This window comes from Dipodomys spectabilis, unplaced genomic scaffold (assembly GCF_019054845.1).
Source record: "Dipodomys spectabilis isolate Male_0828 unplaced genomic scaffold, ASM1905484v1 ptg000022l, whole genome shotgun sequence".
NCBI lineage: Eukaryota > Metazoa > Chordata > Mammalia > Rodentia > Heteromyidae > Dipodomys > Dipodomys spectabilis.
This window is the reverse complement of record NW_024870699.1, coordinates 787425-805103: the sequence shown is the minus strand read 5'-3', so window position 1 is coordinate 805103 and position 17679 is coordinate 787425. Positions and strand designations below refer to the sequence as shown.

General features: G+C 33.9%; 1 pseudogene; it reads left to right on the top strand.

Moving 5' to 3' along the window:
* Nucleotides 1–3390: 3390 nt before the first annotated feature.
* LOC122104125 lies at nucleotides 3391–3487 on the top strand (annotated as a pseudogene).
* The last annotated feature ends 14192 nt before the right edge of the window (nucleotides 3488–17679 follow it).

The following is a 17679-nucleotide window of genomic DNA, read 5'->3' as shown; positions in this document are numbered from 1 at the left end:
GAAAATTCTCCCCAACCCCAAACTGCCCTCTTTTAAAAGCTTTGTTTGTTTTTTTCCAAAGACTGCCCTTCATTAACTATTTAAAATTTTGAGGGATCATATTCATACTCTTTAGAGATGGATGTTTGGTTGTGATTTTTTTTTTTTGCCAGTCATGGGCCTTGAACTCTGGGCCTGGGTGCTGTCCCTCAGCTCTTTAGCTCAAGGCTAGCACTCTACCACTTGAGCCACAGCACCACTTCTGGCTTTTTTTTGCTTATGTGGTGCTGAGGAATCGAACCCAGGGCCTCATGCATGCAAGGCAAGCACTCTACCACTGAGCCACCTTCCCAGCCCTGGTTGTGATTTTTATGTGTTTTTGCTTTTTGTGTTTTTTCACTGAATTTCAAAAGGTTGTGCAAGTGTGTTACAATTAAATATATCAAATTGTCCAATGCTCCTGGATCAGAGTCACTCTTTCTATCATTCCTACCCCTTCTCCAAGATTTAGTTCTGATTTAACACTTCCTTTATCGCATGTGTACATTGAGTATTATAGCTGTACTTGCCCCTTGTTCTATTTTTCTTTTTTTATTGTGAAAATACTGTACAGAGTGGTTACAATTGCATGGGCAAGATAAGGAGTATATTTCTTATCAAGTATTGTAGCCTCCGCCTTTGTTTCCCCTTCCCATCCCTTCCCATTCTCCCCCCGCCCCGCACACAATCTTCCTCCCCCCCACCAAAGTTGCAATTTTTGTTTTCAACGTAAGTACTTGTACATCTCCCTTGTTCCATTTTTCATTAATTCTATGTCTTTACTATTATTCCTCTCTGGTTTCAAATTCCTAATGGTCATTCTGTTAAACTGTCTGTTGATATTTTGACAGGTTTATATACATTCCATGGAATGTCAATGCTGCATATACTTGAACTGATGTCAGCTTTTATTTCCATAATTCATTCATCTGCAATAACAATTTGCAAGTCTGGAGACGTGAAACACCTAGACATGCTGTTATTCTCATCCATTTGGAAGATTCATCTTTAGTCAACAAGAAAGTTTAAAAATGGCTTAGAATATATTCCTAACTACCAATTTTTATAAATGGCTTTGTACAATAGTGTGTGATTATTTAACTTAACATGGGATAATACTTTATTCTATGTATGAGTTTTGGAAAAAGAAGTAAACTAAAATTTACTACTATAGAGAAATATGATAGAAATAGCAGACAGATTTTATGTCATATCTCTGAAGAGTATCCAAATTCAAGACATAAAGTCATATTTCTTACTATGTTAGACAGATAAGGGAAACATAAAACAACATATGATAAGGCAATTATTTGTGACTTTTTAAAATGTACCTTATTAAGTGATGAAATTTACTTTATTAGCTAACTTTTGGGTTTGAAATATGGGAGGCTGATCTATTTAACACATTTCTGGAAGGTACCTACTGAACAACAAAAGTGGTGGGTTGTACTATTTCTACAGTATAATAAATGGTCGAACCTATTTGGCATTAGTGCTGGGTAAATAAATCAACTCTATTTAACTTCCTCTCTACAATTGAAAAACTTGTAATGTCACTAAATATCATCTAATTGTCAAATGTTATTTTGGAGAATGTGATTTTAAAAAGTTTATTTGAAAAGGAATACATTTTCAGATTAAATATATGTTAACATTGGTTTGAGTGTGACAACATTTTTATAGCACAGAACCAAGTTGTACTGAAGTACCTGTGTTTTGAAGCACTAAGGAGCTTTTCAATTAATGTTTTTCTGAATTATATTTGACCTCTAAGTCAAGTTTTCCATGACTTGGTAGACCAATTATGGATCTATTCTTCCAGGAACTATTTTTTAACCAATTTATGCTGGACTGAAATCTTTCATTAATCATTAGAGGAGAGGTACTAAAAATAATCTTATGACACTTTGAGATCTTGTTCACTCATAATGGCTGGTCATCTGTAAATTGAAAATTTGAATTACAGTACATTCTCTCAGATTTTGTGATCTCTTCCTTCCTTTTAAGTTGCCTTGAATTTCACAATTGCTTACTGCTAATTTCTGCATCTCAAGATATTTGGGCCCTGAAATATAGGAAATGAGAAATTGAGATGGGTCTTGAATTATTTTCTGTTTCCATGATGCATGAGAAGCAGAGTAAAATCCCTTATAGATTAGAGGAAAACATTGTTTTTTACCATGTGAATTCAGAAGATCAAGAACACTTACAAGGTATCACAAATTTATACTGAAGTCATGGTACTGATAACTTTTATATTCTAAAATATTTTCTAAACCTAATTATTCATATTCCAATTGTATTTATTGTAATAAATAAATATCAATTTGCCAAATTATCAACTAATTCTAGTAAGTTTCACTGTGTGAAGTATGAAATCAGCACATATAAATATAAAATAGATAACTATGTATAATATAATAAAAAGGCACATGTTTTGCATTGTTCTGTTGTGGTTAGGGTTTCAAAGGCAACTATGTTTCAAAATATTATTCTTTTTTCTCTAACTTAGTGTTTGATAGGGTTAGACCTAAAGCTTTACCATTTGTAAATTTATAACCTGGAAGCAAGTGGAAACATGGTGATTAAAACATTAACAATTTAAGGCCTAATAATGAGGAGAAACATAGGGACTTCCACGGCAACTATGAAAATATTTGATGATAGAAAGGTAGTAGTGTAATTCCTGCATGGTTGGATGGTAGACAGGCCAGGACATTAGGTAATAAATGCATATGAACAATTTATTCTCCCCCTTGTCTTTAGCTACTTTTGAAATGGTAGGTAAAATAAACAATTATATTTTGATAAATACGTTCTAGTCTGAACAGTTCTGTCTGAAATGTTCATCTCTCTATGATCCCTTGTAACTAAGATTTGTTTTGTTCAAGTAAGACAATCTAGGGTGTCACGGTAAGATATTCTGGTTGGTCTGCTCCTACATGGAAGAAGGGTAAAGAGTCAGGGAGATATTTGTGCCTGTAAGACCTCATTTGGGAAAATTTCAGCTGTAGAGGTTTAGAAGTAGCTCTTAATCAAGCCTTACTTTCAATCCATTAGCTCCACAAAGGTAACTCAGTTGGATAAATAAGTACTTGAAAAAGCCATCACCTTTGGACCTAGCTATAAATTTTTGAAATTACAATCAAATCCCAAATGAAAAAGACTTAAAATAATTATTGACACAAAATATTTCAAATGTGAGCAATCGACTGAACAATATAATTTTTTCCAGTATTCACAGAATTTTAGGGAAATAAGATCAATCGCATTGTTAGGGATAATAAGGTTTCCTTGTTACAAATAGGCACCCAAGGATATAAGCCTGTTTAAAGATTGCATCATTAACTACTTAAATTTAGAGGACACTACATGCTTCAGCAACACGTATACCCAAATTAAAATACAGAGATTAACATGGCACTTGCACAAGGATGATATGAAAATTTGTGAAGTATTCCATATTTTTCATTCTTCAGATTCAAGAAATGAAAAACAGTTATTAAAAAGCTGATTACAAAATTACAAATGTAATAATACATGTAATTCATATAATTAAAAGTTAGTTTGACCTCAGTGTATAAAATCTTCACCTTAGAAAGGCCTTTACATAGCATAACCTTTACAAAACTGTTGAAAATAGACAACTTTGTCACTTTTACCCAAAGAAATAAAATAGTATAAGGACCTAGGAAAAAAAAGAATCTTAAAATGTTTCTATCTGGAATGCAATCTGAAAGGACATACTAATGAACCTATATATTATAAAACAATGTAGAATTTAGAGTATAACTAGAAGAGAATAAAAAAAGATTATGGACATTATACAAACATAGATTATAGAATATTTTTAAATAGACTATTTTCAGACAATGACCAGAAATACTTCAGTTTCTCTACTACTCATTTCAAAAGATAAGTTAAAATTATTTCTGATTAAAAAATAACCAACTCTGCAGAAATCATTATAGATGTATATAAAAACTCTTGAATATATTTTGACATCAAATGCAGGCAATTCACTTGGAAGTATTCCACAGAATCCATGAATTTTTACAGTAAGAGATTGTTGTTGCCAGGTGCCAGTAGCCATGCCTATAATCCTAGCTACACAAGAGGCTGAGATCTGAGGATCTCGGTTCAAAGCCAGCCCGAGCAGGAAAGTCCATGAGATTCTTATCTCCAATAAACCACTAGAAAACTGGAAGTGGAGCTGTGGTGTAAGCGGTAGAGCACTCTCTTTCAGCCGAAGAGCGCAGGTATAGCACCCAGGCCCAGACTTCAAGCCCCACAACCAACCAAATAAAAAAAAAAAAAAAAAAAAAAAACCAACAACAACGAGATTTCTTTTATTTAGATTGTGAAAATATTTTGTAAGGACATAAAAGGATGGACTGTCATTTTTGAAAATTAAGAAACTTAACCAAACCGTTAGGACTGAGGAGAACAATTTGTAAAGCCTTCCACAACTTCAAAGATGTAGTGATACATACTTTTCCTTTTGGCCATATCAAATGCAGTTTCTTCCAAGTTGTTCTTCAGGCCTGGATTGACATAAGAGTTCAACAGAAGGAGATCCAAAGTATCTTTGCTATCTCAATTCTCAGCATCAAGATGCAAGGGGGTCAAGAGGCCTTTAGTTTTGGCATTGGTATCTGCATCATGATGAAGTAAAAAAGAAGCCACACTGGTATTATTCCATATATATGCATTGTGCTGGGGTGTCCAGCCATCTACAGTTACTGCATCTGTCGCTGAGCCACCAACTCATGGACAATGTCTAAGTGTCCACTGTAGGCTTCCTGATGAAGTTGGGTATATTCATCGTCATCCCTAGTATTCACATGAGTGGCCTTTTAGGAAAGTAGTCTCCACACTGTAGTAAGCTGATTATTTTCAGCAGCCCAAAGAAAAAATTTGTTTGGATCCTTCTCCATTTAATTCTTGCAATTGATATCATTCCTCACTTGTTCATCTTGTTCCTCATTTTCATCATAATTGCCTAACCAGAGACTTTGAATGCCAATGGGAATAAGGTGTCCATGTATTTCCCTACATAGATTGAACTGGTCAGAAATATCCAGTGAATTTTCTGCATATGTTTTTTCACCATGATTTCTATTCTCTTTTTCCATTATTACTACTCAAAATTATTCTAACTTGAGAGTAAGGAATTTATGGAGAGCAGAGGAAAGATGTTCCTCAATATTAAAAGGTACAGACTCAAAATGAGGACCATGGGTGTCTTTATGTGCAGCTTATTCTAGGAATTAGAAAACATGAAATAATGACTTCTATAAAAATGATCTGGGAAATGTCAAAGCAGAAAGTGAAATGAGGAAACCAAAAACATAAAAGCAAAATAAATTAGGATAATTATGTAACAATAATATTATGCTGATTCTGAACTGCTGTTTGTTTGTTTGTTTTTGGGTCCGGGCGTGGGGCCTGAACTCTGGGCTTGGGCACTGTCCCTCAGCTCAAGGCTAGCGCTCTACCACTTGAGCCACAGTGCCACTTCTGGCTTTTTTCTTTTTGCTTATGTGATGCTGAGGAATAGAACCCAAGGCCTCAGGCATGCAAGGCAAGCGCTCTACCACTGAGCCACCTTCCCAGCCCGAACTATTGTTTTGATTATATTCTCTAAGAAGAAAAAGCGAGAATAGATAGCAAAGGACTACTAATATGTTTTGACTTCTCATTAAGCACCTTCAATCACCAAAATCACATGAAAACAATAGACAGGCCTAATTTATTAGATGAAAACAAGTGTCTTTAAAAAAAAAAAACAAAAGAATTTAAGTAGTCATGCAAAGGACTTCGATTTTACTACAGCACTATACATATTTTTATAATGTTGAGTAACAATAAATATTGGATCCATTAGAAAGCTCTTAAAGCTTATATGTTCAATAGTAAGTTCTCTTACACTATATCATGATATTTTTTGCAAATGATCTTACCAAGAAATTTACATTACTAACTTGAATTTCTGACAGAACAATATCATCACTGCACATCTTGCTTTTATCATCTACGTTTTAAATTACTATTTAAATATGTGCATTAGATAAGCATAAAAGAATAATAGAAGCCACGCTGACGGCTCATGTCTTTAATCCTAGCTAATCAGAAAGATGAAATCTTACGATTGAGGTTTGAAACCAGACCAAGAAACAAAAAGTCCAGGGGCTGGGAAGGTGGCTCAGTGGTAGAGCTCTTGCCTTGAATGCATGAGGCCCTGTGTTTGATTCCCCAGCACCACATAAGCAAAAAGAAAAAAAGCCAGAAGTGGCACAGTGGCTCAAGTGGTAGAGCGCTAGCCTTAAGCTGAAGAGCTGAGGGACAGCACACATACCCAGAGTTCAGGCCCCAAGACCGGACCCACACCCCAAAAAAAGAAAAAATTAAAAAAATCCATTAGATTCTGATTTGAAGGTAACCAGCAAAAGCTAGAAATGGTACTGTGGTACAAGCGGTAAAATGCTAGCCTTGAGAAAACTAAAACAAAAAAAAACCAACAAATTCTGGGACAGAGCCAGGCCCTAAGTTCAAGCCTTAGTATTAGCACCAAACAAATGAATGAATTACTTAATTAAAATAAATTAAGTGGTCACATGTGGCGAGGCAAGTAAAATGTAACACCCGTGGTGACGGGATTGTGTATTATTTTGTAATGAGATAAATAATCATTTGTCCTAATCACTAATATTTTATTTGAACTTTTTTGTACAATAAACCCTGAATTTAGCATGCCTGTATATGTGTGTGTGTACATGTGCACACATGTGTGTATGTGTATATGTACGTGTGTGCTGTTGCAATGTTGCTTGCCATTGTGAACAAGTTGAGGCTGAAAAGATCTAACTGTGTTGCAATATTTTATTTATCAGTATCTGTCATGTCATTTCTATGGAACCACCCTTCTGTACATTTTAGTTGTCAAATAATAACATCATCATAATCAAAGCATTTACAACATTAAGTTAGATAAAAGAGACCGCTTTCAGCACTTATTATATGTTAGGTGAGAAGATACAGACATAATTAGGTAGTAAGTTATTGGTGTAAGCTGATTGTCAGTACAAAATATGTACTTGATCTCTTAAATTTTTTATACATTTAAGATATACTCATGAAGTGGGTTTGACTGACTTGACCAAACAAGTATTACTCTCTGGTTATTCCTGTGAAACACAAGGTCGATAAACTCTTTCCAGATTTCTGTTGAAAATAACTTTCTTAGTAAGATCATATCTATTCTAAGAGATAATCAACTCCATATTACATTTGAATATCCCATCTTATTGCCTGAAAATCAGTATTGTGGATATGCTTGTTAGATATTCCTTTCAAAAACAAACAAACAAAATCATGTGTCATCTCCAAATGGTGGATGTATTTGAAGTTGTTTTGTACATGCAAAGGGATCTTCACGAATGGCTCTTTTGTGGGATTAACTATGGCAACTTTAACAAATAAGGCTTTTTAAATATCTTTTCCAATATAAATAACATCCCAGAGCGAGTCCTAAATTTCTGAAAAAATTTTGACTATTTAAGTATTATTTCAGTTCATTGACTGTAGAGCTGAAGACATTTCGAAATAAATATTGTTAAGATCTGAAAATGTAAGTAGGTATATAGGCTTTTTATGCATCATTTTATGAAAACCCAATTTTTATGAAAGTAAATGAAATAGAATAATAGAATGTAAGTGAATTTCATAAGCTAATTATTAGTATAACTTTGTTTTCTATTAACACAGTCCTTTGAATATAGATGATGCAGTTAAATTATTTCCTTTGTGTCTCTTAACTTTAGTTAGTTTTAGAATCTGTATACGTAGAAGAGTGAATTTGTAGTATAAATAAAGGTCTTTAAAATGATTAGGATTAATCTTGTGTTTTGTGTCCTACGCCCAAGAAAATAAGTTATTTTCAAGTGTTAATAGTTTATCATTATCATTATCATAACACATTTTGAAAAAATGCAGTAGTATTGATGTCTTTTTAAACCAATTGTATTCACAAGTTGGAGAGTCTTAAATTCATATGTAAGTCTTGGTGTCTATGAGTTTTAACCTCTTGTTCCTAACATTAATGATAGGCCAGACTGCATTTTGGGGTATATGAAACGTAAAATATTTATCTGGGTTCAAATGTGATTTTTATATCAGTCTTGCTTTAAGAACATTTTAAAGTAATACATTTCTCTCAAAATGTTGGGTGTAAAAGCAATCAAAATACATCTAATGGTAAACAACTTAGGTGAGCAATGTGGAAATGATTGTTTCCATAAGATCTGCAGTCTGTTTCCAACAGGATTTGGCAGGTCGTTCTTTCACTATGACTGTGTTAAACAGAGATGTGGTCCCCAGGCAGTGCAGAGTTCAGTCATGGGATAGTATATGATTTTTACTATTTTGAGCGAGAAATCAAGAATGTTATAGTTGAGCAGTTCCTTTCACCAGGGAAGTATAAATTGATTATGAACTTAGACTTTTCATATTACAGTTACTTATTTTCTTTTTTTTTTTTGTTCAGTCATGGGGCTTGAACTCTGGGCTTGGGCAGTGTCCCTGTGCTCTTCCACTCAAGGTGAACGCTCTGCCTCTTGAGCCACAGTGCCACTTCCAGTTTACTAGTGGTTTATTAGAGATAAGAGTCTCACAGTCTTTCCTGTCTGGGCTGGCTTTGAACTGTGATCCTCAGATCTCAGCCCCCTGACTAGCTTGGATTTCAGACGTGAGCCACTGGCATCTACCTGTTACCTATTTCCTAACAAAGTTAAAGGGATATATTATTAGAGTGTGCCCAACAATTTTGGGCAATTTTCTTAGAATTAGTAGATTGAGTGCTGGTATTTTAGTCATAAAATAGAATGAGTTTATTTGATATGGTGGGAATGAGCCACATGCTAACACTTAACATGTGTGCAATGTTGTAATAGTAATTCCAACTCAGAAGTCTTCAATATCATCATCTGAGAATTAAAAAAAGAAGTAGTTCCATTTTATGGTAATATTGTGAGTATTAAATTAGATATCATAGGTAAAGTGCTTGGAAAAACAAGCAGTATTTGATACTTTCTACTTGTTATTTTATCATGTGATGATTCTAATATTTTTACTGTGATTTTTATATTGTGTCTATTTAGGATATGCAATGTGCTGAATTGATATTCATTGCATTGTGAGAAAAATACCTGCAGGTAAAATTTCTGAGGAGGAAATTATTATATTGACTCATGGTTTAAGAGAACACAGTTTAAGATCAGATATCTCCATTGTTTTTAATTATATTCTTATTAAATAGTTGTATGAAGGAATTTCCCTTCAACAAATCAGTTTATAAGTACAATGGATCGTTAAATAACTTTCCCACACACTTCCAAAGCTCACCCCACTTTATTTTTTCTAGTTTCATACTATCTGCATTGAATATTATGCCTTCATTGTCTTCCTTCATAGCTCTCTTTATTCCTTCCCTTTGACTTCCCCTCACACCTTCCAAGTGATAGTTTTCTGATATTCATTTTGTAGGATTAAAAGTTCCATTTTATAAGAAAATAAACCTTTTAACTAATCCTCAGCAAATATCATGGGTTGGTTAATACTGTTGTCTAAACTTGCATAAATTTTGGCTTCAAAATACACGACGGAACATGGGTCCTTTGTGTGACTGGTTCTGAATTAACTTACTTAACATATTTTTAGATCTATCTATTTCATCACAAATGATTTAACAGTCTTTATAATGGATGGGTGCAATTCAATTGTGTATATGTTCTACACATTCTCCAACCCTCCATCCGCCAAAAGGCATCTGGACTGTTTCCATAACTTGGCTATGGTGAATCATACAGCAGTGAACATGATTGTGAAAGTGATTTTATTGTAATCTTTTGGAAGAATTCATCCCTATCTTTTTGGGAGCAATCCTCTAGCCAATTTTACAGAATATGCACATCCCTCCCTTCATCTCCATCACAACGTGTTGCAAGTCTTCAAAAACAAACTAACCCCTAATGGTCTCAATAAGCTAAAACCACACGGTGCCCATATTTTTCAATACATTTTTTTCATAATTGTACACATAATTTAGTGAGAACCTTTGATGTACTTTCCTAATGTGGGAATGAGGGACATGACAATAGAGTAAAAGTAAGAAATATGCAATGTAATTGCCTATTATCATATTTAAAATCTTTTTCAGCTCTAATTCATAGACCCACTATTATTTTAATCTTTATTTGATTGCTTCATCTATCTCCTAAATTATAACAGGTGATTTAAATACAAAGGCAAAAAAGTGTAGTTTGATTTTGACACTCATGTGTGAGGATCCATGATATGGGCAATACATGGATTGAAATTAATAGCCATTATTTGTTTTGTTAAAGTAAAATTGGTTTTCCCAAACTGATTCTTGCAATACATATTCAATTCAACAAGAAACATTTGACAAATCCTTGTTTTATTCATCATTAACTTTTGTTTCCATTTTATTTTATAACGAATGATAATTTCATAAACCTACTATAGATACAAAAATATATTAAATATTTCTATCTGAGGATAGGAAGGTGGCTCAGTGTTGAAGCGCTTGCCTTGCATGCATGAGGCCCTGGGTTCAATTCCTCAGCACCACATAAGCAAAAAAAGGAAAAAGCTGGAAGAGGCCCTGTGGCTCAAGTGGTAGAGCTAGCCTTGAGCTGAAGAGCTGACGAACAGCATCCAGGCCCAGAGTTCAGGCCCCACGACCAAACCTCCCAAAATTATTTATATCTGTATGCATTGATATATACATACACACATATATTATACAGGTTATAATGCTAATTTATAACTTCTGTAACAATTTACTAAATTATAAAAACATCAATGGCTCATGCCTGGAATCCTGGTTACTCAGGAGGCTGAGATATAATGATCATAGTTTGAAGCCATCCTGGGCAGGAAAGTCCAAGAGCCTCTTATCTCCAAACAACTAAAAGAAAATCAGAATTGGAACTGTGCTCAAAAGAGTAGAGTGGTAGCTTAGAGAGAAAAAGCTCAGGGACATCACTCAGGATCTTAGTTCAAGAACTACAATCTACCCTAAAAAGTCTATTTAATTTACCCCTGTGTAAATAGAGTATTTCCATCACCCAAATTCACATCCATTTTCATTTGCAAGGTAACACTATTACGTATTTAGTATCACATACATTATCACTTAAGTAGAAAGCATTGCAACATGGGTTCATTCTATCTCTTTCATGGATTTTAGTCCACCCAAATACTCAAATTTTACAATTATTCCATTAAAGCCATAGCTTTTTTCTTTAATACCCATAATATTAGAGCTTGAATTGAGTGTCTTGTGTCTCATAAATGGGTGTTCTTACCACTTTGTCATGCCCCAACCCTAAATGATCCTGATTAATTTTCAGATAGAATCTGGCTTCCTACTTGTGTGTAATCGTGGGCTCAGCCCACTTGATGTTATTCTTCCTGGAATTTAGAATAACAGATGCCTGGAATTGTGTACAGATCTTTCTACCCAGTCTGGACTTTAACCACTATCCTCACAACAGTACACTCTCATATAGTCAGGATTTTCATAAGCTTATCATAGCTGATTTTTTAAAAAATCTTTGCATTTCCTGCAGGTTCTTAAGTACTGAATTAATTTGTGGTTTTGGGGGGGGGTTGTTTTCTTTCATTTGAATGTATGTGTTGAGTTTTTCTTCACTTTTCCTTTTGTTTCTTTCACACAAGTTCTTACCTAAAGTGCTGAGAAACCAATTCTTCTTTTGCAAGATAGTGAAGGTGAACATTACTTAGTCCAAAGCAATTTCAGTAATATTTAAACACCTTCATATTTATTAATGGTATACAAATGCTAAGTTGCTGAGAAAAGTCTTTTTATTTTCACAGTTGTCTTTGGGATACACAGACAGATCATGAATTATATGAAGATAATAAAACTACAGATGCTTGCCTGGAGGAGAAAAACCTATCATTAATTGTTTGACAGTGGCTTCCCTTCTCATGAAAGAAATATGTTGCTTTATGCAGGATTTCTCAAAATCAAATTGCTAGGAAGAACCTAAGCAATCATCTAACACTACCGAGTTGAAGGAGATGATTTGACCTCCTGAATAATTGACATTTGGATCAAATAAAAGCAGGCTTCCAAAAAGAGAGTACACTTTAGAAAAACGTAACGAGTTGTATGTAAACTGGTGCTTAGTTGGTTTTGTTAATTTGTGAACTAATACAGGGAAATAAATTACAGCAAGGTTAAAAATTAAAGAACTCTGTATTGAAATACATATTTGTGTGTATGTGTGTGAGTATGTGCACGTGCCTGTACACACATGCGCATGTGCGTGTTCTCATGCATGCAGTCATCATTCTTGTGGCTTGATAGTGCCTGGGCATTATGCCTAAGCTTTTGTGCCCCAGGATATTGCTCTACCACTTGAGCCATTGCTTCACTTCTGGTTTTTTGGAGATAATGTATTTTCATGATGGGACTGGCTTTGAACAGTGCTCTTCAGATCTCAGCCTCTCAAGTAGCTAGCTAAGCTGATTCAGCCTCTAAGTAGCTAGTTAAAATTCTGCCTGTCCACTAGGCTTCACTGCTCTTTTATTCTTTTCTTGAGGTAATCACAAGTCTAAGTCATGTATATGTCTAATTGCTTTAAAAATATTGTTACTGCTTTGCATCAGAGGTTCCCATGTGTACTCTTAACTATTGAGGAGGCTTGAGAACAGAACCCAGGACAAATTTTAGTGGACTTCCTTCTCAATCTATAGCTGGGTTCATTGTATCATTTCCACCATCCTGCACTATCCTAGAGACTCAGATGGGAAGGATCCAGGCCAGCCAAGGTAGGAAACTAGACAAGTTGGTGTGCAACTCTGATGCCATTGATGATATGAAGGCACAAAGGACAGATCAGGTTCATGTTCTTGTGGAAAGGGAACCACTATCTTAATATTAACCACTGATATTATGCCATCCTAGCAAGAACAATATCCCAAGTGGAAATCCCCACAATTTACTAAAACCAAAATAAGTATATAGATTTTCATCCAAAACTTAGTACAATCTGTTGTTTGCTCTAAAATCATCTTTATCTCATTATCATATAATGTGACAGAATAGTTTCTTCATTAAACTTATTATATATTTAAAAGACCTAGAAAATTTTTTCTCTTATTAAGTGCAAACGAATGTCAAATTGCCTCATTTCGTACATATTTGTCTACCACTGAAAATTAATCTAATGTTTATTATAGTAATATATTCTGATTTATTACTTTACTTTGTAACAGTTTTTAAACTTTTTTCTTCTCTGCTGAAATTTAAGTATTTAAATATTATCACCAACGTATATTCCTTGAGTACGTGGGGCAGTTTCTTACAAAGTTTTTAACCAATATCTTCTAAGAATTTTAATAGGTATATTATTTGGTTTATTTTTAATTTCTATTTAATTTTATTGTAAAGGTGATGTACACAGGGGTTACAGTGACTTAAGTAAGGTTATGAGTACATTTCTTATGGAAAGAACATTGTTATCCCCTCATCGATTTTTTTTTTGTATACTCAAACAACTTCTGATGCTGTTGCTGTTGCTGTTGCTATTGATCAATGGGTACTTTTGCTTTTTTTGTTCATGCGTTTTTATTATAAAATTTATATACAGAGGGTTTACAGTTACTTAAGTCAACTAAGTGTACACTTCATTTTATTTTCTAAATTTCAAATTTTGAACTTAATTACTTATTTTCTTTTGTTTCTTTAATGTAATTTTTCAGAGTGGTAGGATTAGTTGATTTAATTTTGCATGATTTTTACACATGTAAATTATTCAGACACATATATTTTGCTTTAAAAATATTTAACATGTGAATATTTAAAATTATTTTCTTAATTTTTATATGGTCAGTGAATTTAAATAAATTTATTTTCTTATAGTTCTAAACATATTTTTCCAGGTAACAAATACTTACTGTATTTTCAAAAAGCACATACTTTATTAAGAAAGGCTTCATTACCTGGTGACTTTTTTGTAAATATTTGTACTTGAATTAAAAATGTTTAAGATAGGCATGGTGACTTGGGGCTTCCATTTTCTAGCTCTGGTAGGAACTGCAAATAGGGTTTGTAATTCGGGAAAGCCTGAGAAACTATGAGACCTTATTATAAAAATATCCAGAGTGAAATGATTAGAGATATAGCCATTCATAGCGGGATATAGAGTGCATGGATATCATATTCTAAATCTTGAGTTAAAACAACAGTAACATCAATGTTTTGTCAAAATAAAAGCATATATGTTTCACAATGTTTATTATTTAAAACTTGTTTGCGAAGATTCTCATGTCTTCTATTTCTTAATTTTCAATTTACTTAATCCATAACAATCCAAGTATATTGTGATTATTTTATTTCTACTACTTTTAAATATTATGAGCAATGTTTTGATTTCATATATTAACCTACTTTTACTATTTGTAAAAATTTTCTCTGTTTAATATGAAAATATCAATATTCCAAATGAATGGATGTGGTGTGTATGTGTGTGTGTGTTTATGTGGTTTCTATGTGTGTGTGTTTCTGTGTACTTTGTAATGCTTGGGAGATCACACCATTGTTTCACATATGCCAGGCCAAGGTTTTACCACTGAAACATATTGTCTAGTTAGAATGTAAATAGTTTTTTAAATTATGACTTTTAAATTTTCTTTGCTAGTATGTTTTTTCAAAGTAATATATAATGAAATGTGTACCATATTCTATCCACGATAGCAATTTTTATTGTTATTTTAGTGTTACTTAGAATATTTCCATTGCCTTTCCACTTACAAACTCTTGTGTTTGTTATTGATAAAGGTTTTACTTTGCTTATTTTCTCTCTTCATTGAATTTGCATTCAGAGTTTACCTATTCTTTCTCTTATTTATTAGGAAATTAATTATCATATTCCTATTGCAATATCTTTACATTGTAAGAGGTCTATACAATGCTTTATTTTCTATTTTATTTTTTCCCACCTTTTCTGACTCTCAGTACACACTATTTTGTGTATTAAAAAAAAAACTTGATTCAGGACACATCGATTATTTTCCTCCTTCTCTTCTCTGAAGTCTTTCTGTTTTTTGAAACACAATACCAATGACATACAGCTCCTATGTGGTCCATCATCCTATTCCCTCTCACTCTCCTCTGTAGTACATCTCAAGTCGTTATCATTCAGATTTATTAGGCTATAGTATTATCTAAATCTTAACTCATTCCTAAATTAGTTTTAGTTGCTTCTAGCATTCCATAAAGACATTTTTCTATATATAATATCTGGGGTCTTGTGTTTTCACAAGGTGAAAAATATGAGTGACTATCAAACATGTAGATATCTCTACAGAATATTGGTCCACTTGCTCAATGAACTCCTATATAAATTCAAGGAATGTAGGGCAGTTAGAACAATCTTGAAAAATGGTGTAGCTTGAGCCCTCATATTAGATTTGAATTTTATTACCATGTTTAGTAGTGAAGAAAACATATCTCTACTATAAGAATAGACACATATGTCCAACCTTTCTTTAATTTGTTGTGTTTCTGGGTCTCTATTAAGAAAATGTTGGCCTGTGCCAACAAGACCTAGGGTTTCTCCTGCTCGATCCTGTAATGTTTTCAGATTGTCCGCTTTTACTCTGAGGCCTTTGATCCATTTGGAGTTGATTCTGGTGCAGGGTGATATATAAGGGTCTAGCTTCATTTTTCTCCAAGTAGTTAACCAATTTAGTAAGCACCATTTACTGAAGAGGTTGTTTTTCTTCCATTCTTTTTTTAGCTCCCTTATCAAAGATTAGATGGCTATAGGTCTGTAGGTACATTTCTGGATTTTCATTTCTATTCCATTGGTCCTGAGGTCAGTTCTTGTGCCAGTACAAAGTTGTTTTGATTACTATGTCTTTATAGTGAAGTTTGAAATTTGGTATTGATATTCCTCCAGCAGTGTTCTTTCCTGTTGAGGATCATTTTTGATATTCAGGGTCTTTTATTGTTCCATATGAATTTTTGCATTGCCTCTTCTATTTCCTTGAAGAATGAGGATGGAATTTTGATAGGTATCGCATTGAATTTGTAGATAGCCTTGGGAAGTATTGCCATTTTCACGATGTTGATCTTTCTAATCCAGAAGCGTAGGAGTTTTTTCCCCTTTCTAAGTTCTGTTTGGATTTCCTTTTTCAAATTTTTTAAGTTTTCATCATAGAGGTCCAGAGCTTCTGCAAGGCAAAGGACATAACTAGCAAGATCAATAGAAAGCCCACGGATTGGGAGAAGGTCTTCACTAGCCATACAACGGACAAGGGTCACATATCTAAAATATACCTGGAATTCAAAAAAATTAAATCCCCCAACAACAAATCTTCAAAGAAACAACTCCCCAATAAATAAGTGGGCTAAAGTCTTAAAGAAAAACTTCTCTGAAGAGGAAAGCAGGATGGCTATTAGTCACATGAAGAAATGCTCAACCTCCCTACCCATAAAAGAAATGTAAATCAAAACAACATTGAGATATCACCTCACTCCAGTTAGAATAGCTAAAATCAAGAACTATAATGACAACAGATGCTGGATGGGATGTCGACAGAAGGGAACCTTATTGCATTGTTGGTGGGTGTGTAAACTTGTTCAACCATTTTGGAAAGCAGTATGGAGGTTCCTCAAAAGACTCCGCATAGAGCTCCCCTATGACCCAGCAATCCCGCTTTTGGGCATTTACCCAAATGCTCACAAACAAGAACACACTAAAGCTACCAGCACGATTATGTTTATTACAGCATTATTTACTATAGCTAAGATATGGAACCAACCCAGATGCCCCTCAGTAGATGAATGGATCAAGAAAATGTGGTATACACACACAATGGAATTCTATGCCTCCCTCAGAAAGAATGGCATTGCCCCATTTGTTCGGAAATGGAAAGATTTGGAAAAAATTATATTAGGTGAAATAAGCTAGGCCCAAGGAAACATAGGTCTCATGGTTTCCCTTATTTGCAATATCTAGTATATGTCTGAGTCAAGCAGAAAAGGTCAGATAAGGTGATGTTAGGGAAATGAATCCTAAGATATGTATTCAAATGTTTTTTTTTTCTTTAATTCGATTGTTTCTAACAGATTTATAAGATTATTTCTTTGTTGCCTTCTATGTCCCTCCCCCACAGTATAACCTCTGCTTTCACTGTATTGAGGTTGGTATAATTTGTGCCGGGGAAGGGGAAAAACAAATCGTTTAAATAGGGATACAGGTGGACCCATTGCAACAATGAGAAGTACAAGTTGTCATGTCGACAAAGAACTTTAAAATTTGGTTCTGCGGTGGGAGGATTCGGTGAGATGGGGGAAGGATGGGAAAGGATGTGAACGGGAAACAAAGGAGCAGTCTACAGTGCCTGATTAGAAATGTACTCAATCTTGCCCATGTAATTGTAACCCCTCTGTGCATTATTTTCACAATAAAAAAAGAAAAAAAGAAGAGACACATAGAAGAATGTAACAGATTTATCAAAAATAAATTCTTAGTTTTATGGTCAATACATTTTGACAAGGATGCCATGACTTTATCAAATAAAAATATAATCTTAAATGGG